This window comes from Anomaloglossus baeobatrachus, unplaced genomic scaffold (assembly GCF_048569485.1).
Source record: "Anomaloglossus baeobatrachus isolate aAnoBae1 unplaced genomic scaffold, aAnoBae1.hap1 Scaffold_3981, whole genome shotgun sequence".
Taxonomy (NCBI): Eukaryota; Metazoa; Chordata; class Amphibia; order Anura; family Aromobatidae; genus Anomaloglossus; species Anomaloglossus baeobatrachus.
In genome coordinates, this window is record NW_027443319.1 from 26,626 (window position 1) to 48,797 (window position 22,172).

Genomic DNA, 22,172 nt, shown 5'->3' on the forward strand with positions numbered 1-22,172 from the left:
AGGGTTTGGGGGCTGGGAAGGAAAGGGAAAAGATTAGGGTTTGGGGATGATGAAAGGGCTTTCTACGGGTAAGGATGGCAAAGGGTGGCAGTGACGGAAAGTCAGGCAACCTGTCCTGTCCGTCTTTTTGTATCGTGAATTGGAAAGACTGCAAGGGGGAGGGGAGTTGCTTGCGCCCTAAAGGAGGAGTTATTCAGATTCATTGCAGTGGGCGGCGGCTGCAAAACGCACCATTCTTCTTGTTTTGGCTCTGCAAAGCAGCCTTTTCAAGGGTTGGCTTGGGTGACAAAATGTCTTGTGTAGGCGTGGGTTTGTCTCCCTCTCGCTCTCTCTCCCTAAGATGTGTCCGGCATAGGCCAGGGTGCCACTCGAGGCCCAAACCAATTCTGGTTATCGCTTCTCGGCCTTTTGGCTAAGATCAAGTGTAGTATCTGTTCTTATCAGTTTAATATCTGATACGTCCCCTATCTGGGGACCATATATTAAATGGATTTTTAGAACAGGGAGATGGAAAAAGAGCTTGCTCTGTCCACTCCACGCATTGACCTGGTATTGCAGTACCTCCAGGAACGGTGCACCCCTTCTTAACCCAGTTTCCAAAAGCAGAACTCAATTCACCTGATTCATATTAGCCCGATTTAATGAATTGGAAGAAAGCATACGTCTTCATATGCACCTCAATTTGGCCCATTCACTTTTCACACTTCCTCCTTTTGTTTTTTATCTTTCACACTTTTGACTTTCTTTATTCATCCAAATAGCAAACTCATCACCACTCAACCTGACCAACTCGGCTATGTCCCCGTGCTGCAGTTCTCTGTCTTATCTAGATCATTTGCAATTGAATGGAATAGATCCCTTTTGGACAAAGTGGATTCACCTGCTGCTGCAGTGACCACAGGTGTGATAACATCTAGAATTGGCATCTGGTGCGATCTCTCCGCTTCCACTCCAAAGAAAGTTACCTGTTTATTCCTATCATGCATTGGTTTTTGGGGTTTTCTTTGAGTAATGATGATCTCTTTAGTAGTCTGTTGGCGCCCTCTCCTGGAGGAATAGTTTGCTTGCTCTTGGACATTCTAAAAGAGAGGTCATGATAGACATTGAGCTTCTGAGCTCAATTGGGGACAGTCATGGGTGATGAATGTTTGCAACCTACTGCGAAGCCTCATACCGCAATATAAGGAACGTCAAATACTAAGAAAGGGCGGCCTATGAAAGAATTACTACTTTCAATAAGTACACTTAAACGGCTAATTGGGAATAGAAAAACTGTAAAAAGCCCTCTGAGAAAGCCCCCCTCTAACCTTTGATAGTAAGCTTTTCTGTAGTCTGCCTGTTGATGTATTTTCCGTTTGAACTGTGCACAACATGAAGAGACGGAACACTGGCGGCTTGTCACAATGCCCCCCGATGACATCACAATAGCGCTGCTGCCTAGAAAACAAGCTGCGCAGAAGAAGTTGTTCTTTGGGTGGGAGGGTGGGCTAGTGGAAGGAGGGGGCAATCTCTTTTTTTCCCGGGTGGTAGGGGGATGACAGGAGAAGGGAAGCGGGTGGTGAGAAAGGTACAGAGGGCAGGGTTTGGGGGCTGGGAAGGAAAGGGAAAAGATTAGGGTTTGGGGATGATGAAAGGGCTTTCTACGGGTAAGGATGGCAAAGGGTGGCAGTGACGGAAAGTCAGGCAACCTGTCCTGTCCGTCTTTTTGTATCGTGAATTGGAAAGACTGCAAGGGGGAGGGGAGTTGCTTGCGCCCTAAAGGAGGAGTTATTCAGATTCATTGCAGTGGGCGGCGGCTGCAAAACGCACCATTCTTCTTGTTTTGGCTCTGCAAAGCAGCCTTTTCAAGGGTTGGCTTGGGTGACAAAATGTCTTGTGTAGGCGTGGGTTTGTCTCCCTCTCGCTCTCTCTCCCTAAGATGTGTCCGGCATAGGCCAGGGTGCCACTCGAGGCCCAAACCAATTCTGGTTATCGCTTCTCGGCCTTTTGGCTAAGATCAAGTGTAGTATCTGTTCTTATCAGTTTAATATCTGATACGTCCCCTATCTGGGGACCATATATTAAATGGATTTTTAGAACAGGGAGATGGAAAAAGAGCTTGCTCTGTCCACTCCACGCATTGACCTGGTATTGCAGTACCTCCAGGAACGGTGCACCCCTTCTTAACCCAGTTTCCAAAAGCAGAACTCAATTCACCTGATTCATATTAGCCCGATTTAATGAATTGGAAGAAAGCATACGTCTTCATATGCACCTCAATTTGGCCCATTCACTTTTCACACTTCCTCCTTTTGTTTTTTATCTTTCACACTTTTGACTTTCTTTATTCATCCAAATAGCAAACTCATCACCACTCAACCTGACCAACTCGGCTATGTCCCCGTGCTGCAGTTCTCTGTCTTATCTAGATCATTTGCAATTGAATGGAATAGATCCCTTTTGGACAAAGTGGATTCACCTGCTGCTGCAGTGACCACAGGTGTGATAACATCTAGAATTGGCATCTGGTGCGATCTCTCCGCTTCCACTCCAAAGAAAGTTACCTGTTTATTCCTATCATGCATTGGTTTTTGGGGTTTTCTTTGAGTAATGATGATCTCTTTAGTAGTCTGTTGGCGCCCTCTCCTGGAGGAATAGTTTGCTTGCTCTTGGACATTCTAAAAGAGAGGTCATGATAGACATTGAGCTTCTGAGCTCAATTGGGGACAGTCATGGGTGATGAATGTTTGCAACCTACTGCGAAGCCTCATACCGCAATATAAGGAACGTCAAATACTAAGAAAGGGCGGCCTATGAAAGAATTACTACTTTCAATAAGTACACTTAAACGGCTAATTGGGAATAGAAAAACTGTAAAAAGCCCTCTGAGAAAGCCCCCCTCTAACCTTTGATAGTAAGCTTTTCTGTAGTCTGCCTGTTGATGTATTTTCCGTTTGAACTGTGCACAACATGAAGAGACGGAACACTGGCGGCTTGTCACAATGCCCCCCGATGACATCACAATAGCGCTGCTGCCTAGAAAACAAGCTGCGCAGAAGAAGTTGTTCTTTGGGTGGGAGGGTGGGCTAGTGGAAGGAGGGGGCAATCTCTTTTTTTCCCGGGTGGTAGGGGGATGACAGGAGAAGGGAAGCGGGTGGTGAGAAAGGTACAGAGGGCAGGGTTTGGGGGCTGGGAAGGAAAGGGAAAAGATTAGGGTTTGGGGATGATGAAAGGGCTTTCTACGGGTAAGGATGGCAAAGGGTGGCAGTGACGGAAAGTCAGGCAACCTGTCCTGTCCGTCTTTTTGTATCGTGAATTGGAAAGACTGCAAGGGGGAGGGGAGTTGCTTGCGCCCTAAAGGAGGAGTTATTCAGATTCATTGCAGTGGGCGGCGGCTGCAAAACGCACCATTCTTCTTGTTTTGGCTCTGCAAAGCAGCCTTTTCAAGGGTTGGCTTGGGTGACAAAATGTCTTGTGTAGGCGTGGGTTTGTCTCCCTCTCGCTCTCTCTCCCTAAGATGTGTCCGGCATAGGCCAGGGTGCCACTCGAGGCCCAAACCAATTCTGGTTATCGCTTCTCGGCCTTTTGGCTAAGATCAAGTGTAGTATCTGTTCTTATCAGTTTAATATCTGATACGTCCCCTATCTGGGGACCATATATTAAATGGATTTTTAGAACAGGGAGATGGAAAAAGAGCTTGCTCTGTCCACTCCACGCATTGACCTGGTATTGCAGTACCTCCAGGAACGGTGCACCCCTTCTTAACCCAGTTTCCAAAAGCAGAACTCAATTCACCTGATTCATATTAGCCCGATTTAATGAATTGGAAGAAAGCATACGTCTTCATATGCACCTCAATTTGGCCCATTCACTTTTCACACTTCCTCCTTTTGTTTTTTATCTTTCACACTTTTGACTTTCTTTATTCATCCAAATAGCAAACTCATCACCACTCAACCTGACCAACTCGGCTATGTCCCCGTGCTGCAGTTCTCTGTCTTATCTAGATCATTTGCAATTGAATGGAATAGATCCCTTTTGGACAAAGTGGATTCACCTGCTGCTGCAGTGACCACAGGTGTGATAACATCTAGAATTGGCATCTGGTGCGATCTCTCCGCTTCCACTCCAAAGAAAGTTACCTGTTTATTCCTATCATGCATTGGTTTTTGGGGTTTTCTTTGAGTAATGATGATCTCTTTAGTAGTCTGTTGGCGCCCTCTCCTGGAGGAATAGTTTGCTTGCTCTTGGACATTCTAAAAGAGAGGTCATGATAGACATTGAGCTTCTGAGCTCAATTGGGGACAGTCATGGGTGATGAATGTTTGCAACCTACTGCGAAGCCTCATACCGCAATATAAGGAACGTCAAATACTAAGAAAGGGCGGCCTATGAAAGAATTACTACTTTCAATAAGTACACTTAAACGGCTAATTGGGAATAGAAAAACTGTAAAAAGCCCTCTGAGAAAGCCCCCCTCTAACCTTTGATAGTAAGCTTTTCTGTAGTCTGCCTGTTGATGTATTTTCCGTTTGAACTGTGCACAACATGAAGAGACGGAACACTGGCGGCTTGTCACAATGCCCCCCGATGACATCACAATAGCGCTGCTGCCTAGAAAACAAGCTGCGCAGAAGAAGTTGTTCTTTGGGTGGGAGGGTGGGCTAGTGGAAGGAGGGGGCAATCTCTTTTTTTCCCGGGTGGTAGGGGGATGACAGGAGAAGGGAAGCGGGTGGTGAGAAAGGTACAGAGGGCAGGGTTTGGGGGCTGGGAAGGAAAGGGAAAAGATTAGGGTTTGGGGATGATGAAAGGGCTTTCTACGGGTAAGGATGGCAAAGGGTGGCAGTGACGGAAAGTCAGGCAACCTGTCCTGTCCGTCTTTTTGTATCGTGAATTGGAAAGACTTGCAAGGGGGAGGGGAGTTGCTTGCGCCCTAAAGGAGGAGTTATTCAGATTCATTGCAGTGGGCGGCGGCTGCAAAACGCACCATTCTTCTTGTTTTGGCTCTGCAAAGCAGCCTTTTCAAGGGTTGGCTTGGGTGACAAAATGTCTTGTGTAGGCGTGGGTTTGTCTCCCTCTCGCTCTCTCTCCCTAAGATGTGTCCGGCATAGGCCAGGGTGCCACTCGAGGCCCAAACCAATTCTGGTTATCGCTTCTCGGCCTTTTGGCTAAGATCAAGTGTAGTATCTGTTCTTATCAGTTTAATATCTGATACGTCCCCTATCTGGGGACCATATATTAAATGGATTTTTAGAACAGGGAGATGGAAAAAGAGCTTGCTCTGTCCACTCCACGCATTGACCTGGTATTGCAGTACCTCCAGGAACGGTGCACCCCTTCTTAACCCAGTTTCCAAAAGCAGAACTCAATTCACCTGATTCATATTAGCCCGATTTAATGAATTGGAAGAAAGCATACGTCTTCATATGCACCTCAATTTGGCCCATTCACTTTTCACACTTCCTCCTTTTGTTTTTTATCTTTCACACTTTTGACTTTCTTTATTCATCCAAATAGCAAACTCATCACCACTCAACCTGACCAACTCGGCTATGTCCCCGTGCTGCAGTTCTCTGTCTTATCTAGATCATTTGCAATTGAATGGAATAGATCCCTTTTGGACAAAGTGGATTCACCTGCTGCTGCAGTGACCACAGGTGTGATAACATCTAGAATTGGCATCTGGTGCGATCTCTCCGCTTCCACTCCAAAGAAAGTTACCTGTTTATTCCTATCATGCATTGGTTTTTGGGGTTTTCTTTGAGTAATGATGATCTCTTTAGTAGTCTGTTGGCGCCCTCTCCTGGAGGAATAGTTTGCTTGCTCTTGGACATTCTAAAAGAGAGGTCATGATAGACATTGAGCTTCTGAGCTCAATTGGGGACAGTCATGGGTGATGAATGTTTGCAACCTACTGCGAAGCCTCATACCGCAATATAAGGAACGTCAAATACTAAGAAAGGGCGGCCTATGAAAGAATTACTACTTTCAATAAGTACACTTAAACGGCTAATTGGGAATAGAAAAACTGTAAAAAGCCCTCTGAGAAAGCCCCCCTCTAACCTTTGATAGTAAGCTTTTCTGTAGTCTGCCTGTTGATGTATTTTCCGTTTGAACTGTGCACAACATGAAGAGACGGAACACTGGCGGCTTGTCACAATGCCCCCCGATGACATCACAATAGCGCTGCTGCCTAGAAAACAAGCTGCGCAGAAGAAGTTGTTCTTTGGGTGGGAGGGTGGGCTAGTGGAAGGAGGGGGCAATCTCTTTTTTTCCCGGGTGGTAGGGGGATGACAGGAGAAGGGAAGCGGGTGGTGAGAAAGGTACAGAGGGCAGGGTTTGGGGGCTGGGAAGGAAAGGGAAAAGATTAGGGTTTGGGGATGATGAAAGGGCTTTCTACGGGTAAGGATGGCAAAGGGTGGCAGTGACGGAAAGTCAGGCAACCTGTCCTGTCCGTCTTTTTGTATCGTGAATTGGAAAGACTGCAAGGGGGAGGGGAGTTGCTTGCGCCCTAAAGGAGGAGTTATTCAGATTCATTGCAGTGGGCGGCGGCTGCAAAACGCACCATTCTTCTTGTTTTGGCTCTGCAAAGCAGCCTTTTCAAGGGTTGGCTTGGGTGACAAAATGTCTTGTGTAGGCGTGGGTTTGTCTCCCTCTCGCTCTCTCTCCCTAAGATGTGTCCGGCATAGGCCAGGGTGCCACTCGAGGCCCAAACCAATTCTGGTTATCGCTTCTCGGCCTTTTGGCTAAGATCAAGTGTAGTATCTGTTCTTATCAGTTTAATATCTGATACGTCCCCTATCTGGGGACCATATATTAAATGGATTTTTAGAACAGGGAGATGGAAAAAGAGCTTGCTCTGTCCACTCCACGCATTGACCTGGTATTGCAGTACCTCCAGGAACGGTGCACCCCTTCTTAACCCAGTTTCCAAAAGCAGAACTCAATTCACCTGATTCATATTAGCCCGATTTAATGAATTGGAAGAAAGCATACGTCTTCATATGCACCTCAATTTGGCCCATTCACTTTTCACACTTCCTCCTTTTGTTTTTTATCTTTCACACTTTTGACTTTCTTTATTCATCCAAATAGCAAACTCATCACCACTCAACCTGACCAACTCGGCTATGTCCCCGTGCTGCAGTTCTCTGTCTTATCTAGATCATTTGCAATTGAATGGAATAGATCCCTTTTGGACAAAGTGGATTCACCTGCTGCTGCAGTGACCACAGGTGTGATAACATCTAGAATTGGCATCTGGTGCGATCTCTCCGCTTCCACTCCAAAGAAAGTTACCTGTTTATTCCTATCATGCATTGGTTTTTGGGGTTTTCTTTGAGTAATGATGATCTCTTTAGTAGTCTGTTGGCGCCCTCTCCTGGAGGAATAGTTTGCTTGCTCTTGGACATTCTAAAAGAGAGGTCATGATAGACATTGAGCTTCTGAGCTCAATTGGGGACAGTCATGGGTGATGAATGTTTGCAACCTACTGCGAAGCCTCATACCGCAATATAAGGAACGTCAAATACTAAGAAAGGGCGGCCTATGAAAGAATTACTACTTTCAATAAGTACACTTAAACGGCTAATTGGGAATAGAAAAACTGTAAAAAGCCCTCTGAGAAAGCCCCCCTCTAACCTTTGATAGTAAGCTTTTCTGTAGTCTGCCTGTTGATGTATTTTCCGTTTGAACTGTGCACAACATGAAGAGACGGAACACTGGCGGCTTGTCACAATGCCCCCCGATGACATCACAATAGCGCTGCTGCCTAGAAAACAAGCTGCGCAGAAGAAGTTGTTCTTTGGGTGGGAGGGTGGGCTAGTGGAAGGAGGGGGCAATCTCTTTTTTTCCCGGGTGGTAGGGGGATGACAGGAGAAGGGAAGCGGGTGGTGAGAAAGGTACAGAGGGCAGGGTTTGGGGGCTGGGAAGGAAAGGGAAAAGATTAGGGTTTGGGGATGATGAAAGGGCTTTCTACGGGTAAGGATGGCAAAGGGTGGCAGTGACGGAAAGTCAGGCAACCTGTCCTGTCCGTCTTTTTGTATCGTGAATTGGAAAGACTGCAAGGGGGAGGGGAGTTGCTTGCGCCCTAAAGGAGGAGTTATTCAGATTCATTGCAGTGGGCGGCGGCTGCAAAACGCACCATTCTTCTTGTTTTGGCTCTGCAAAGCAGCCTTTTCAAGGGTTGGCTTGGGTGACAAAATGTCTTGTGTAGGCGTGGGTTTGTCTCCCTCTCGCTCTCTCTCCCTAAGATGTGTCCGGCATAGGCCAGGGTGCCACTCGAGGCCCAAACCAATTCTGGTTATCGCTTCTCGGCCTTTTGGCTAAGATCAAGTGTAGTATCTGTTCTTATCAGTTTAATATCTGATACGTCCCCTATCTGGGGACCATATATTAAATGGATTTTTAGAACAGGGAGATGGAAAAAGAGCTTGCTCTGTCCACTCCACGCATTGACCTGGTATTGCAGTACCTCCAGGAACGGTGCACCCCTTCTTAACCCAGTTTCCAAAAGCAGAACTCAATTCACCTGATTCATATTAGCCCGATTTAATGAATTGGAAGAAAGCATACGTCTTCATATGCACCTCAATTTGGCCCATTCACTTTTCACACTTCCTCCTTTTGTTTTTTATCTTTCACACTTTTGACTTTCTTTATTCATCCAAATAGCAAACTCATCACCACTCAACCTGACCAACTCGGCTATGTCCCCGTGCTGCAGTTCTCTGTCTTATCTAGATCATTTGCAATTGAATGGAATAGATCCCTTTTGGACAAAGTGGATTCACCTGCTGCTGCAGTGACCACAGGTGTGATAACATCTAGAATTGGCATCTGGTGCGATCTCTCCGCTTCCACTCCAAAGAAAGTTACCTGTTTATTCCTATCATGCATTGGTTTTTGGGGTTTTCTTTGAGTAATGATGATCTCTTTAGTAGTCTGTTGGCGCCCTCTCCTGGAGGAATAGTTTGCTTGCTCTTGGACATTCTAAAAGAGAGGTCATGATAGACATTGAGCTTCTGAGCTCAATTGGGGACAGTCATGGGTGATGAATGTTTGCAACCTACTGCGAAGCCTCATACCGCAATATAAGGAACGTCAAATACTAAGAAAGGGCGGCCTATGAAAGAATTACTACTTTCAATAAGTACACTTAAACGGCTAATTGGGAATAGAAAAACTGTAAAAAGCCCTCTGAGAAAGCCCCCCTCTAACCTTTGATAGTAAGCTTTTCTGTAGTCTGCCTGTTGATGTATTTTCCGTTTGAACTGTGCACAACATGAAGAGACGGAACACTGGCGGCTTGTCACAATGCCCCCCGATGACATCACAATAGCGCTGCTGCCTAGAAAACAAGCTGCGCAGAAGAAGTTGTTCTTTGGGTGGGAGGGTGGGCTAGTGGAAGGAGGGGGCAATCTCTTTTTTTCCCGGGTGGTAGGGGGATGACAGGAGAAGGGAAGCGGGTGGTGAGAAAGGTACAGAGGGCAGGGTTTGGGGGCTGGGAAGGAAAGGGAAAAGATTAGGGTTTGGGGATGATGAAAGGGCTTTCTACGGGTAAGGATGGCAAAGGGTGGCAGTGACGGAAAGTCAGGCAACCTGTCCTGTCCGTCTTTTTGTATCGTGAATTGGAAAGACTGCAAGGGGGAGGGGAGTTGCTTGCGCCCTAAAGGAGGAGTTATTCAGATTCATTGCAGTGGGCGGCGGCTGCAAAACGCACCATTCTTCTTGTTTTGGCTCTGCAAAGCAGCCTTTTCAAGGGTTGGCTTGGGTGACAAAATGTCTTGTGTAGGCGTGGGTTTGTCTCCCTCTCGCTCTCTCTCCCTAAGATGTGTCCGGCATAGGCCAGGGTGCCACTCGAGGCCCAAACCAATTCTGGTTATCGCTTCTCGGCCTTTTGGCTAAGATCAAGTGTAGTGTTGTTCGAAGAGGTGGTTTAAGCTCCAGGCCACCTTAGTACAATGATACAATGCACACTGGAAGGTTACGCTTGCTAGTACTCTGGGTGGATAGTATATTCATCTAGAGGAAAACATGGCCCTACCAGGATCGAGGCTATTAGACTGAGTAAGGGTGGGGGGCTATGGTACAACGTGCCCCAGGACTGACGACCCTGGAGTGAGTCTGAGCTTGCTGGCTTGGGACCCCGGCAAGCCTTGGGCTCTGTAGCACACCGTACCTTGCCTTTTCATACTTTTTGAGCATATTACCCTATCCCGGCCTTCTGGCTAGGAAGGGAAATTTTTATAATCCCGGTCGGAGGTCTGGTCAGCTTTGGGCTGAGAAACTAACACCCGGTTGGAGGTCCGGGTCAGCTTCGGCTGAGAAACCAACACCCGGTTGGAGGTCTGGGTCAGCTTCGGCTGAGAAACCAACACCCGGTTGGAGGTCCGGTTAGCCTTGGGCTGAGAAACCAACACCGGTTGACGGTCCGGGCAGTTTCGGCTGCGAAACCAACAACTAGTAGCTCTCTACTCCACTTGGGTAAGATGCCTGGGTGGACGCTGGGAGCAACGACAAGGCTCAACCAGGCTTCGGCTTGGGGGAGCACCGAAGATCCCTGACCCTTGCTGTGGCCTTCTGGCTCGGAGGGACGGGGTTGATTTTTGGGGACCCTCTCCTCACGGTGGGGTCCACACGAATCCTAGCCTTTGCACTGTTTTTGGTGTGACTTCGGTCATGCATTTTTTGTGGTGCTTTGGAAAGCTTCATTAAATCAAAATCTGTTCTTATCAGTTTAATATCTGATACGTCCCCTATCTGGGGACCATATATTAAATGGATTTTTAGAACAGGGAGATGGAAAAAGAGCTTGCTCTGTCCACTCCACGCATTGACCTGGTATTGCAGTACCTCCAGGAACGGTGCACCCCTTCTTAACCCAGTTTCCAAAAGCAGAACTCAATTCACCTGATTCATATTAGCCCGATTTAATGAATTGGAAGAAAGCATACGTCTTCATATGCACCTCAATTTGGCCCATTCACTTTTCACACTTCCTCCTTTTGTTTTTTATCTTTCACACTTTTGACTTTCTTTATTCATCCAAATAGCAAACTCATCACCACTCAACCTGACCAACTCGGCTATGTCCCCGTGCTGCAGTTCTCTGTCTTATCTAGATCATTTGCAATTGAATGGAATAGATCCCTTTTGGACAAAGTGGATTCACCTGCTGCTGCAGTGACCACAGGTGTGATAACATCTAGAATTGGCATCTGGTGCGATCTCTCCGCTTCCACTCCAAAGAAAGTTACCTGTTTATTCCTATCATGCATTGGTTTTTGGGGTTTTCTTTGAGTAATGATGATCTCTTTAGTAGTCTGTTGGCGCCCTCTCCTGGAGGAATAGTTTGCTTGCTCTTGGACATTCTAAAAGAGAGGTCATGATAGACATTGAGCTTCTGAGCTCAATTGGGGACAGTCATGGGTGATGAATGTTTGCAACCTACTGCGAAGCCTCATACCGCAATATAAGGAACGTCAAATACTAAGAAAGGGCGGCCTATGAAAGAATTACTACTTTCAATAAGTACACTTAAACGGCTAATTGGGAATAGAAAAACTGTAAAAAGCCCTCTGAGAAAGCCCCCCTCTAACCTTTGATAGTAAGCTTTTCTGTAGTCTGCCTGTTGATGTATTTTCCGTTTGAACTGTGCACAACATGAAGAGACGGAACACTGGCGGCTTGTCACAATGCCCCCCGATGACATCACAATAGCGCTGCTGCCTAGAAAACAAGCTGCGCAGAAGAAGTTGTTCTTTGGGTGGGAGGGTGGGCTAGTGGAAGGAGGGGGCAATCTCTTTTTTTCCCGGGTGGTAGGGGGATGACAGGAGAAGGGAAGCGGGTGGTGAGAAAGGTACAGAGGGCAGGGTTTGGGGGCTGGGAAGGAAAGGGAAAAGATTAGGGTTTGGGGATGATGAAAGGGCTTTCTACGGGTAAGGATGGCAAAGGGTGGCAGTGACGGAAAGTCAGGCAACCTGTCCTGTCCGTCTTTTTGTATCGTGAATTGGAAAGACTGCAAGGGGGAGGGGAGTTGCTTGCGCCCTAAAGGAGGAGTTATTCAGATTCATTGCAGTGGGCGGCGGCTGCAAAACGCACCATTCTTCTTGTTTTGGCTCTGCAAAGCAGCCTTTTCAAGGGTTGGCTTGGGTGACAAAATGTCTTGTGTAGGCGTGGGTTTGTCTCCCTCTCGCTCTCTCTCCCTAAGATGTGTCCGGCATAGGCCAGGGTGCCACTCGAGGCCCAAACCAATTCTGGTTATCGCTTCTCGGCCTTTTGGCTAAGATCAAGTGTAGTATCTGTTCTTATCAGTTTAATATCTGATACGTCCCCTATCTGGGGACCATATATTAAATGGATTTTTAGAACAGGGAGATGGAAAAAGAGCTTGCTCTGTCCACTCCACGCATTGACCTGGTATTGCAGTACCTCCAGGAACGGTGCACCCCTTCTTAACCCAGTTTCCAAAAGCAGAACTCAATTCACCTGATTCATATTAGCCCGATTTAATGAATTGGAAGAAAGCATACGTCTTCATATGCACCTCAATTTGGCCCATTCACTTTTCACACTTCCTCCTTTTGTTTTTTATCTTTCACACTTTTGACTTTCTTTATTCATCCAAATAGCAAACTCATCACCACTCAACCTGACCAACTCGGCTATGTCCCCGTGCTGCAGTTCTCTGTCTTATCTAGATCATTTGCAATTGAATGGAATAGATCCCTTTTGGACAAAGTGGATTCACCTGCTGCTGCAGTGACCACAGGTGTGATAACATCTAGAATTGGCATCTGGTGCGATCTCTCCGCTTCCACTCCAAAGAAAGTTACCTGTTTATTCCTATCATGCATTGGTTTTTGGGGTTTTCTTTGAGTAATGATGATCTCTTTAGTAGTCTGTTGGCGCCCTCTCCTGGAGGAATAGTTTGCTTGCTCTTGGACATTCTAAAAGAGAGGTCATGATAGACATTGAGCTTCTGAGCTCAATTGGGGACAGTCATGGGTGATGAATGTTTGCAACCTACTGCGAAGCCTCATACCGCAATATAAGGAACGTCAAATACTAAGAAAGGGCGGCCTATGAAAGAATTACTACTTTCAATAAGTACACTTAAACGGCTAATTGGGAATAGAAAAACTGTAAAAAGCCCTCTGAGAAAGCCCCCCTCTAACCTTTGATAGTAAGCTTTTCTGTAGTCTGCCTGTTGATGTATTTTCCGTTTGAACTGTGCACAACATGAAGAGACGGAACACTGGCGGCTTGTCACAATGCCCCCCGATGACATCACAATAGCGCTGCTGCCTAGAAAACAAGCTGCGCAGAAGAAGTTGTTCTTTGGGTGGGAGGGTGGGCTAGTGGAAGGAGGGGGCAATCTCTTTTTTTCCCGGGTGGTAGGGGGATGACAGGAGAAGGGAAGCGGGTGGTGAGAAAGGTACAGAGGGCAGGGTTTGGGGGCTGGGAAGGAAAGGGAAAAGATTAGGGTTTGGGGATGATGAAAGGGCTTTCTACGGGTAAGGATGGCAAAGGGTGGCAGTGATGGAAAGTCAGGCAACCTGTCCTGTCCGTCTTTTTGTATCGTGAATTGGAAAGACTGCAAGGGGGAGGGGAGTTGCTTGCGCCCTAAAGGAGGAGTTATTCAGATTCATTGCAGTGGGCGGCGGCTGCAAAACGCACCATTCTTCTTGTTTTGGCTCTGCAAAGCAGCCTTTTCAAGGGTTGGCTTGGGTGACAAAATGTCTTGTGTAGGCGTGGGTTTGTCTCCCTCTCGCTCTCTCTCCCTAAGATGTGTCCGGCATAGGCCAGGGTGCCACTCGAGGCCCAAACCAATTCTGGTTATCGCTTCTCGGCCTTTTGGCTAAGATCAAGTGTAGTATCTGTTCTTATCAGTTTAATATCTGATACGTCCCCTATCTGGGGACCATATATTAAATGGATTTTTAGAACAGGGAGATGGAAAAAGAGCTTGCTCTGTCCACTCCACGCATTGACCTGGTATTGCAGTACCTCCAGGAACGGTGCACCCCTTCTTAACCCAGTTTCCAAAAGCAGAACTCAATTCACCTGATTCATATTAGCCCGATTTAATGAATTGGAAGAAAGCATACGTCTTCATATGCACCTCAATTTGGCCCATTCACTTTTCACACTTCCTCCTTTTGTTTTTTATCTTTCACACTTTTGACTTTCTTTATTCATCCAAATAGCAAACTCATCACCACTCAACCTGACCAACTCGGCTATGTCCCCGTGCTGCAGTTCTCTGTCTTATCTAGATCATTTGCAATTGAATGGAATAGATCCCTTTTGGACAAAGTGGATTCACCTGCTGCTGCAGTGACCACAGGTGTGATAACATCTAGAATTGGCATCTGGTGCGATCTCTCCGCTTCCACTCCAAAGAAAGTTACCTGTTTATTCCTATCATGCATTGGTTTTTGGGGTTTTCTTTGAGTAATGATGATCTCTTTAGTAGTCTGTTGGCGCCCTCTCCTGGAGGAATAGTTTGCTTGCTCTTGGACATTCTAAAAGAGAGGTCATGATAGACATTGAGCTTCTGAGCTCAATTGGGGACAGTCATGGGTGATGAATGTTTGCAACCTACTGCGAAGCCTCATACCGCAATATAAGGAACGTCAAATACTAAGAAAGGGCGGCCTATGAAAGAATTACTACTTTCAATAAGTACACTTAAACGGCTAATTGGGAATAGAAAAACTGTAAAAAGCCCTCTGAGAAAGCCCCCCTCTAACCTTTGATAGTAAGCTTTTCTGTAGTCTGCCTGTTGATGTATTTTCCGTTTGAACTGTGCACAACATGAAGAGACGGAACACTGGCGGCTTGTCACAATGCCCCCCGATGACATCACAATAGCGCTGCTGCCTAGAAAACAAGCTGCGCAGAAGAAGTTGTTCTTTGGGTGGGAGGGTGGGCTAGTGGAAGGAGGGGGCAATCTCTTTTTTTCCCGGGTGGTAGGGGGATGACAGGAGAAGGGGAAGCGGGTGGTGAGAAAGGTACAGAGGGCAGGGTTTGGGGGCTGGGAAGGAAAGGGAAAAGATTAGGGTTTGGGGATGATGAAAGGGCTTTCTACGGGTAAGGATGGCAAAGGGTGGCAGTGACGGAAAGTCAGGCAACCTGTCCTGTCCGTCTTTTTGTATCGTGAATTGGAAAGACTGCAAGGGGGAGGGGAGTTGCTTGCGCCCTAAAGGAGGAGTTATTCAGATTCATTGCAGTGGGCGGCGGCTGCAAAACGCACCATTCTTCTTGTTTTGGCTCTGCAAAGCAGCCTTTTCAAGGGTTGGCTTGGGTGACAAAATGTCTTGTGTAGGCGTGGGTTTGTCTCCCTCTCGCTCTCTCTCCCTAAGATGTGTCCGGCATAGGCCAGGGTGCCACTCGAGGCCCAAACCAATTCTGGTTATCGCTTCTCGGCCTTTTGGCTAAGATCAAGTGTAGTATCTGTTCTTATCAGTTTAATATCTGATACGTCCCCTATCTGGGGACCATATATTAAATGGATTTTTAGAACAGGGAGATGGAAAAAGAGCTTGCTCTGTCCACTCCACGCATTGACCTGGTATTGCAGTACCTCCAGGAACGGTGCACCCCTTCTTAACCCAGTTTCCAAAAGCAGAACTCAATTCACCTGATTCATATTAGCCCGATTTAATGAATTGGAAGAAAGCATACGTCTTCATATGCACCTCAATTTGGCCCATTCACTTTTCACACTTCCTCCTTTTGTTTTTTATCTTTCACACTTTTGACTTTCTTTATTCATCCAAATAGCAAACTCATCACCACTCAACCTGACCAACTCGGCTATGTCCCCGTGCTGCAGTTCTCTGTCTTATCTAGATCATTTGCAATTGAATGGAATAGATCCCTTTTGGACAAAGTGGATTCACCTGCTGCTGCAGTGACCACAGGTGTGATAACATCTAGAATTGGCATCTGGTGCGATCTCTCCGCTTCCACTCCAAAGAAAGTTACCTGTTTATTCCTATCATGCATTGGTTTTTGGGGTTTTCTTTGAGTAATGATGATCTCTTTAGTAGTCTGTTGGCGCCCTCTCCTGGAGGAATAGTTTGCTTGCTCTTGGACATTCTAAAAGAGAGGTCATGATAGACATTGAGCTTCTGAGCTCAATTGGGGACAGTCATGGGTGATGAATGTTTGCAACCTACTGCGAAGCCTCATACCGCAATATAAGGAACGTCAAATACTAAGAAAGGGCGGCCTATGAAAGAATTACTACTTTCAATAAGTACACTTAAACGGCTAATTGGGAATAGAAAAACTGTAAAAAGCCCTCTGAGAAAGCCCCCCTCTAACCTTTGATAGTAAGCTTTTCTGTAGTCTGCCTGTTGATGTATTTTCCGTTTGAACTGTGCACAACATGAAGAGACGGAACACTGGCGGCTTGTCACAATGCCCCCCGATGACATCACAATAGCGCTGCTGCCTAGAAAACAAGCTGCGCAGAAGAAGTTGTTCTTTGGGTGGGAGGGTGGGCTAGTGGAAGGAGGGGGCAATCTCTTTTTTTCCCGGGTGGTAGGGGGATGACAGGAGAAGGGAAGCGGGTGGTGAGAAAGGTACAGAGGGCAGGGTTTGGGGGCTGGGAAGGAAAGGGAAAAGATTAGGGTTTGGGGATGATGAAAGGGCTTTCTACGGGTAAGGATGGCAAAGGGTGGCAGTGACGGAAAGTCAGGCAACCTGTCCTGTCCGTCTTTTTGTATCGTGAATTGGAAAGACTGCAAGGGGGAGGGGAGTTGCTTGCGCCCTAAAGGAGGAGTTATTCAGATTCATTGCAGTGGGCGGCGGCTGCAAAACGCACCATTCTTCTTGTTTTGGCTCTGCAAAGCAGCCTTTTCAAGGGTTGGCTTGGGTGACAAAATGTCTTGTGTAGGCGTGGGTTTGTCTCCCTCTCGCTCTCTCTCCCTAAGATGTGTCCGGCATAGGCCAGGGTGCCACTCGAGGCCCAAACCAATTCTGGTTATCGCTTCTCGGCCTTTTGGCTAAGATCAAGTGTAGTATCTGTTCTTATCAGTTTAATATCTGATACGTCCCCTATCTGGGGACCATATATTAAATGGATTTTTAGAACAGGGAGATGGAAAAAGAGCTTGCTCTGTCCACTCCACGCATTGACCTGGTATTGCAGTACCTCCAGGAACGGTGCACCCCTTCTTAACCCAGTTTCCAAAAGCAGAACTCAATTCACCTGATTCATATTAGCCCGATTTAATGAATTGGAAGAAAGCATACGTCTTCATATGCACCTCAATTTGGCCCATTCACTTTTCACACTTCCTCCTTTTGTTTTTTATCTTTCACACTTTTGACTTTCTTTATTCATCCAAATAGCAAACTCATCACCACTCAACCTGACCAACTCGGCTATGTCCCCGTGCTGCAGTTCTCTGTCTTATCTAGATCATTTGCAATTGAATGGAATAGATCCCTTTTGGACAAAGTGGATTCACCTGCTGCTGCAGTGACCACAGGTGTGATAACATCTAGAATTGGCATCTGGTGCGATCTCTCCGCTTCCACTCCAAAGAAAGTTACCTGTTTATTCCTATCATGCATTGGTTTTTGGGGTTTTCTTTGAGTAATGATGATCTCTTTAGTAGTCTGTTGGCGCCCTCTCCTGGAGGAATAGTTTGCTTGCTCTTGGACATTCTAAAAGAGAGGTCATGATAGACATTGAGCTTCTGAGCTCAATTGGGGACAGTCATGGGTGATGAATGTTTGCAACCTACTGCGAAGCCTCATACCGCAATATAAGGAACGTCAAATACTAAGAAAGGGCGGCCTATGAAAGAATTACTACTTTCAATAAGTACACTTAAACGGCTAATTGGGAATAGAAAAACTGTAAAAAGCCCTCTGAGAAAGCCCCCCTCTAACCTTTGATAGTAAGCTTTTCTGTAGTCTGCCTGTTGATGTATTTTCCGTTTGAACTGTGCACAACATGAAGAGACGGAACACTGGCGGCTTGTCACAATGCCCCCCGATGACATCACAATAGCGCTGCTGCCTAGAAAACAAGCTGCGCAGAAGAAGTTGTTCTTTGGGTGGGAGGGTGGGCTAGTGGAAGGAGGGGGCAATCTCTTTTTTTCCCGGGTGGTAGGGGGATGACAGGAGAAGGGAAGCGGGTGGTGAGAAAGGTACAGAGGGCAGGGTTTGGGGGCTGGGAAGGAAAGGGAAAAGATTAGGGTTTGGGGATGATGAAAGGGCTTTCTACGGGTAAGGATGGCAAAGGGTGGCAGTGACGGAAAGTCAGGCAACCTGTCCTGTCCGTCTTTTTGTATCGTGAATTGGAAAGACTGCAAGGGGGAGGGGAGTTGCTTGCGCCCTAAAGGAGGAGTTATTCAGATTCATTGCAGTGGGCGGCGGCTGCAAAACGCACCATTCTTCTTGTTTTGGCTCTGCAAAGCAGCCTTTTCAAGGGTTGGCTTGGGTGACAAAATGTCTTGTGTAGGCGTGGGTTTGTCTCCCTCTCGCTCTCTCTCCCTAAGATGTGTCCGGCATAGGCCAGGGTGCCACTCGAGGCCCAAACCAATTCTGGTTATCGCTTCTCGGCCTTTTGGCTAAGATCAAGTGTAGTATCTGTTCTTATCAGTTTAATATCTGATACGTCCCCTATCTGGGGACCATATATTAAATGGATTTTTAGAACAGGGAGATGGAAAAAGAGCTTGCTCTGTCCACTCCACGCATTGACCTGGTATTGCAGTACCTCCAGGAACGGTGCACCCCTTCTTAACCCAGTTTCCAAAAGCAGAACTCAATTCACCTGATTCATATTAGCCCGATTTAATGAATTGGAAGAAAGCATACGTCTTCATATGCACCTCAATTTGGCCCATTCACTTTTCACACTTCCTCCTTTTGTTTTTTATCTTTCACACTTTTGACTTTCTTTATTCATCCAAATAGCAAACTCATCACCACTCAACCTGACCAACTCGGCTATGTCCCCGTGCTGCAGTTCTCTGTCTTATCTAGATCATTTGCAATTGAATGGAATAGATCCCTTTTGGACAAAGTGGATTCACCTGCTGCTGCAGTGACCACAGGTGTGATAACATCTAGAATTGGCATCTGGTGCGATCTCTCCGCTTCCACTCCAAAGAAAGTTACCTGTTTATTCCTATCATGCATTGGTTTTTGGGGTTTTCTTTGAGTAATGATGATCTCTTTAGTAGTCTGTTGGCGCCCTCTCCTGGAGGAATAGTTTGCTTGCTCTTGGACATTCTAAAAGAGAGGTCATGATAGACATTGAGCTTCTGAGCTCAATTGGGGACAGTCATGGGTGATGAATGTTTGCAACCTACTGCGAAGCCTCATACCGCAATATAAGGAACGTCAAATACTAAGAAAGGGCGGCCTATGAAAGAATTACTACTTTCAATAAGTACACTTAAACGGCTAATTGGGAATAGAAAAACTGTAAAAAGCCCTCTGAGAAAGCCCCCCTCTAACCTTTGATAGTAAGCTTTTCTGTAGTCTGCCTGTTGATGTATTTTCCGTTTGAACTGTGCACAACATGAAGAGACGGAACACTGGCGGCTTGTCACAATGCCCCCCGATGACATCACAATAGCGCTGCTGCCTAGAAAACAAGCTGCGCAGAAGAAGTTGTTCTTTGGGTGGGAGGGTGGGCTAGTGGAAGGAGGGGGCAATCTCTTTTTTTCCCGGGTGGTAGGGGGATGACAGGAGAAGGGAAGCGGGTGGTGAGAAAGGTACAGAGGGCAGGGTTTGGGGGCTGGGAAGGAAAGGGAAAAGATTAGGGTTTGGGGATGATGAAAGGGCTTTCTACGGGTAAGGATGGCAAAGGGTGGCAGTGACGGAAAGTCAGGCAACCTGTCCTGTCCGTCTTTTTGTATCGTGAATTGGAAAGACTGCAAGGGGGAGGGGAGTTGCTTGCGCCCTAAAGGAGGAGTTATTCAGATTCATTGCAGTGGGCGGCGGCTGCAAAACGCACCATTCTTCTTGTTTTGGCTCTGCAAAGCAGCCTTTTCAAGGGTTGGCTTGGGTGACAAAATGTCTTGTGTAGGCGTGGGTTTGTCTCCCTCTCGCTCTCTCTCCCTAAGATGTGTCCGGCATAGGCCAGGGTGCCACTCGAGGCCCAAACCAATTCTGGTTATCGCTTCTCGGCCTTTTGGCTAAGATCAAGTGTAGTATCTGTTCTTATCAGTTTAATATCTGATACGTCCCCTATCTGGGGACCATATATTAAATGGATTTTTAGAACAGGGAGATGGAAAAAGAGCTTGCTCTGTCCACTCCACGCATTGACCTGGTATTGCAGTACCTCCAGGAACGGTGCACCCCTTCTTAACCCAGTTTCCAAAAGCAGAACTCAATTCACCTGATTCATATTAGCCCGATTTAATGAATTGGAAGAAAGCATACGTCTTCATATGCACCTCAATTTGGCCCATTCACTTTTCACACTTCCTCCTTTTGTTTTTTATCTTTCACACTTTTGACTTTCTTTATTCATCCAAATAGCAAACTCATCACCACTCAACCTGACCAACTCGGCTATGTCCCCGTGCTGCAGTTCTCTGTCTTATCTAGATCATTTGCAATTGAATGGAATAGATCCCTTTTGGACAAAGTGGATTCACCTGCTGCTGCAGTGACCACAGGTGTGATAACATCTAGAATTGGCATCTGGTGCGATCTCTCCGCTTCCACTCCAAAGAAAGTTACCTGTTTATTCCTATCATGCATTGGTTTTTGGGGTTTTCTTTGAGTAATGATGATCTCTTTAGTAGTCTGTTGGCGCCCTCTCCTGGAGGAATAGTTTGCTTGCTCTTGGACATTCTAAAAGAGAGGTCATGATAGACATTGAGCTTCTGAGCTCAATTGGGGACAGTCATGGGTGATGAATGTTTGCAACCTACTGCGAAGCCTCATACCGCAATATAAGGAACGTCAAATACTAAGAAAGGGCGGCCTATGAAAGAATTACTACTTTCAATAAGTACACTTAAACGGCTAATTGGGAATAGAAAAACTGTAAAAAGCCCTCTGAGAAAGCCCCCCTCTAACCTTTGATAGTAAGCTTTTCTGTAGTCTGCCTGTTGATGTATTTTCCGTTTGAACTGTGCACAACATGAAGAGACGGAACACTGGCGGCTTGTCACAATGCCCCCCGATGACATCACAATAGCGCTGCTGCCTAGAAAACAAGCTGCGCAGAAGAAGTTGTTCTTTGGGTGGGAGGGTGGGCTAGTGGAAGGAGGGGGCAATCTCTTTTTTTCCCGGGTGGTAGGGGGATGACAGGAGAAGGGAAGCGGGTGGTGAGAAAGGTACAGAGGGCAGGGTTTGGGGGCTGGGAAGGAAAGGGAAAAGATTAGGGTTTGGGGATGATGAAAGGGCTTTCTACGGGTAAGGATGGCAAAGGGTGGCAGTGACGGAAAGTCAGGCAACCTGTCCTGTCCGTCTTTTTGTATCGTGAATTGGAAAGACTGCAAGGGGGAGGGGAGTTGCTTGCGCCCTAAAGGAGGAGTTATTCAGATTCATTGCAGTGGGCGGCGGCTGCAAAACGCACCATTCTTCTTGTTTTGGCTCTGCAAAGCAGCCTTTTCAAGGGTTGGCTTGGGTGACAAAATGTCTTGTGTAGGCGTGGGTTTGTCTCCCTCTCGCTCTCTCTCCCTAAGATGTGTCCGGCATAGGCCAGGGTGCCACTCGAGGCCCAAACCAATTCTGGTTATCGCTTCTCGGCCTTTTGGCTAAGATCAAGTGTAGTATCTGTTCTTATCAGTTTAATATCTGATACGTCCCCTATCTGGGGACCATATATTAAATGGATTTTTAGAACAGGGAGATGGAAAAAGAGCTTGCTCTGTCCACTCCACGCATTGACCTGGTATTGCAGTACCTCCAGGAACGGTGCACCCCTTCTTAACCCAGTTTCCAAAAGCAGAACTCAATTCACCTGATTCATATTAGCCCGATTTAATGAATTGGAAGAAAGCATACGTCTTCATATGCACCTCAATTTGGCCCATTCACTTTTCACACTTCCTCCTTTTGTTTTTTATCTTTCACACTTTTGACTTTCTTTATTCATCCAAATAGCAAACTCATCACCACTCAACCTGACCAACTCGGCTATGTCCCCGTGCTGCAGTTCTCTGTCTTATCTAGATCATTTGCAATTGAATGGAATA

The 22,172-nt window shown here is 46.6% G+C and overlaps 14 non-coding genes across 14 annotated transcripts; all 14 read left to right on the forward strand.

Moving 5' to 3' along the window:
- Positions 1 to 392: 392 nt before the first annotated feature.
- Positions 393 to 583, forward strand: LOC142276422 (U2 spliceosomal RNA). Its single transcript, XR_012739870.1, has one exon. It is a non-coding gene; the product is annotated as a U2 spliceosomal RNA (small nuclear RNA).
- Positions 584 to 1,970: 1,387 nt separating this feature from the next.
- Positions 1,971 to 2,161, forward strand: LOC142276423 (U2 spliceosomal RNA). The gene has a single exon (XR_012739871.1). It is a non-coding gene; the product is annotated as a U2 spliceosomal RNA (small nuclear RNA).
- A 1,387-nt stretch (positions 2,162 to 3,548) lies between these two features.
- On the forward strand, positions 3,549 to 3,739 carry LOC142276424 (U2 spliceosomal RNA). Its single transcript, XR_012739872.1, has one exon. It is a non-coding gene; the product is annotated as a U2 spliceosomal RNA (small nuclear RNA).
- Positions 3,740 to 5,127: 1,388 nt separating this feature from the next.
- On the forward strand, positions 5,128 to 5,318 carry LOC142276425 (U2 spliceosomal RNA). Its single transcript, XR_012739873.1, has one exon. It is a non-coding gene; the product is annotated as a U2 spliceosomal RNA (small nuclear RNA).
- A 1,387-nt stretch (positions 5,319 to 6,705) lies between these two features.
- LOC142276427 (U2 spliceosomal RNA) lies at positions 6,706 to 6,896 on the forward strand. Its single transcript, XR_012739874.1, has one exon. It is a non-coding gene; the product is annotated as a U2 spliceosomal RNA (small nuclear RNA).
- Positions 6,897 to 8,283: 1,387 nt separating this feature from the next.
- Positions 8,284 to 8,474, forward strand: LOC142276428 (U2 spliceosomal RNA). The gene has a single exon (XR_012739875.1). It is a non-coding gene; the product is annotated as a U2 spliceosomal RNA (small nuclear RNA).
- Positions 8,475 to 10,659: 2,185 nt separating this feature from the next.
- Positions 10,660 to 10,855, forward strand: LOC142276439 (U2 spliceosomal RNA). Its single transcript, XR_012739884.1, has one exon. It is a non-coding gene; the product is annotated as a U2 spliceosomal RNA (small nuclear RNA).
- Positions 10,856 to 12,242: 1,387 nt separating this feature from the next.
- Positions 12,243 to 12,433, forward strand: LOC142276429 (U2 spliceosomal RNA). Its single transcript, XR_012739876.1, has one exon. It is a non-coding gene; the product is annotated as a U2 spliceosomal RNA (small nuclear RNA).
- Positions 12,434 to 13,820: 1,387 nt separating this feature from the next.
- Positions 13,821 to 14,011, forward strand: LOC142276430 (U2 spliceosomal RNA). Its single transcript, XR_012739877.1, has one exon. It is a non-coding gene; the product is annotated as a U2 spliceosomal RNA (small nuclear RNA).
- A 1,388-nt stretch (positions 14,012 to 15,399) lies between these two features.
- Positions 15,400 to 15,590, forward strand: LOC142276433 (U2 spliceosomal RNA). The gene has a single exon (XR_012739879.1). It is a non-coding gene; the product is annotated as a U2 spliceosomal RNA (small nuclear RNA).
- Positions 15,591 to 16,977: 1,387 nt separating this feature from the next.
- Positions 16,978 to 17,168, forward strand: LOC142276434 (U2 spliceosomal RNA). Its single transcript, XR_012739880.1, has one exon. It is a non-coding gene; the product is annotated as a U2 spliceosomal RNA (small nuclear RNA).
- A 1,387-nt stretch (positions 17,169 to 18,555) lies between these two features.
- LOC142276435 (U2 spliceosomal RNA) lies at positions 18,556 to 18,746 on the forward strand. Its single transcript, XR_012739881.1, has one exon. It is a non-coding gene; the product is annotated as a U2 spliceosomal RNA (small nuclear RNA).
- A 1,387-nt stretch (positions 18,747 to 20,133) lies between these two features.
- LOC142276436 (U2 spliceosomal RNA) lies at positions 20,134 to 20,324 on the forward strand. The gene has a single exon (XR_012739882.1). It is a non-coding gene; the product is annotated as a U2 spliceosomal RNA (small nuclear RNA).
- Positions 20,325 to 21,711: 1,387 nt separating this feature from the next.
- On the forward strand, positions 21,712 to 21,902 carry LOC142276437 (U2 spliceosomal RNA). The gene has a single exon (XR_012739883.1). It is a non-coding gene; the product is annotated as a U2 spliceosomal RNA (small nuclear RNA).
- The last annotated feature ends 270 nt before the right edge of the window (positions 21,903 to 22,172 follow it).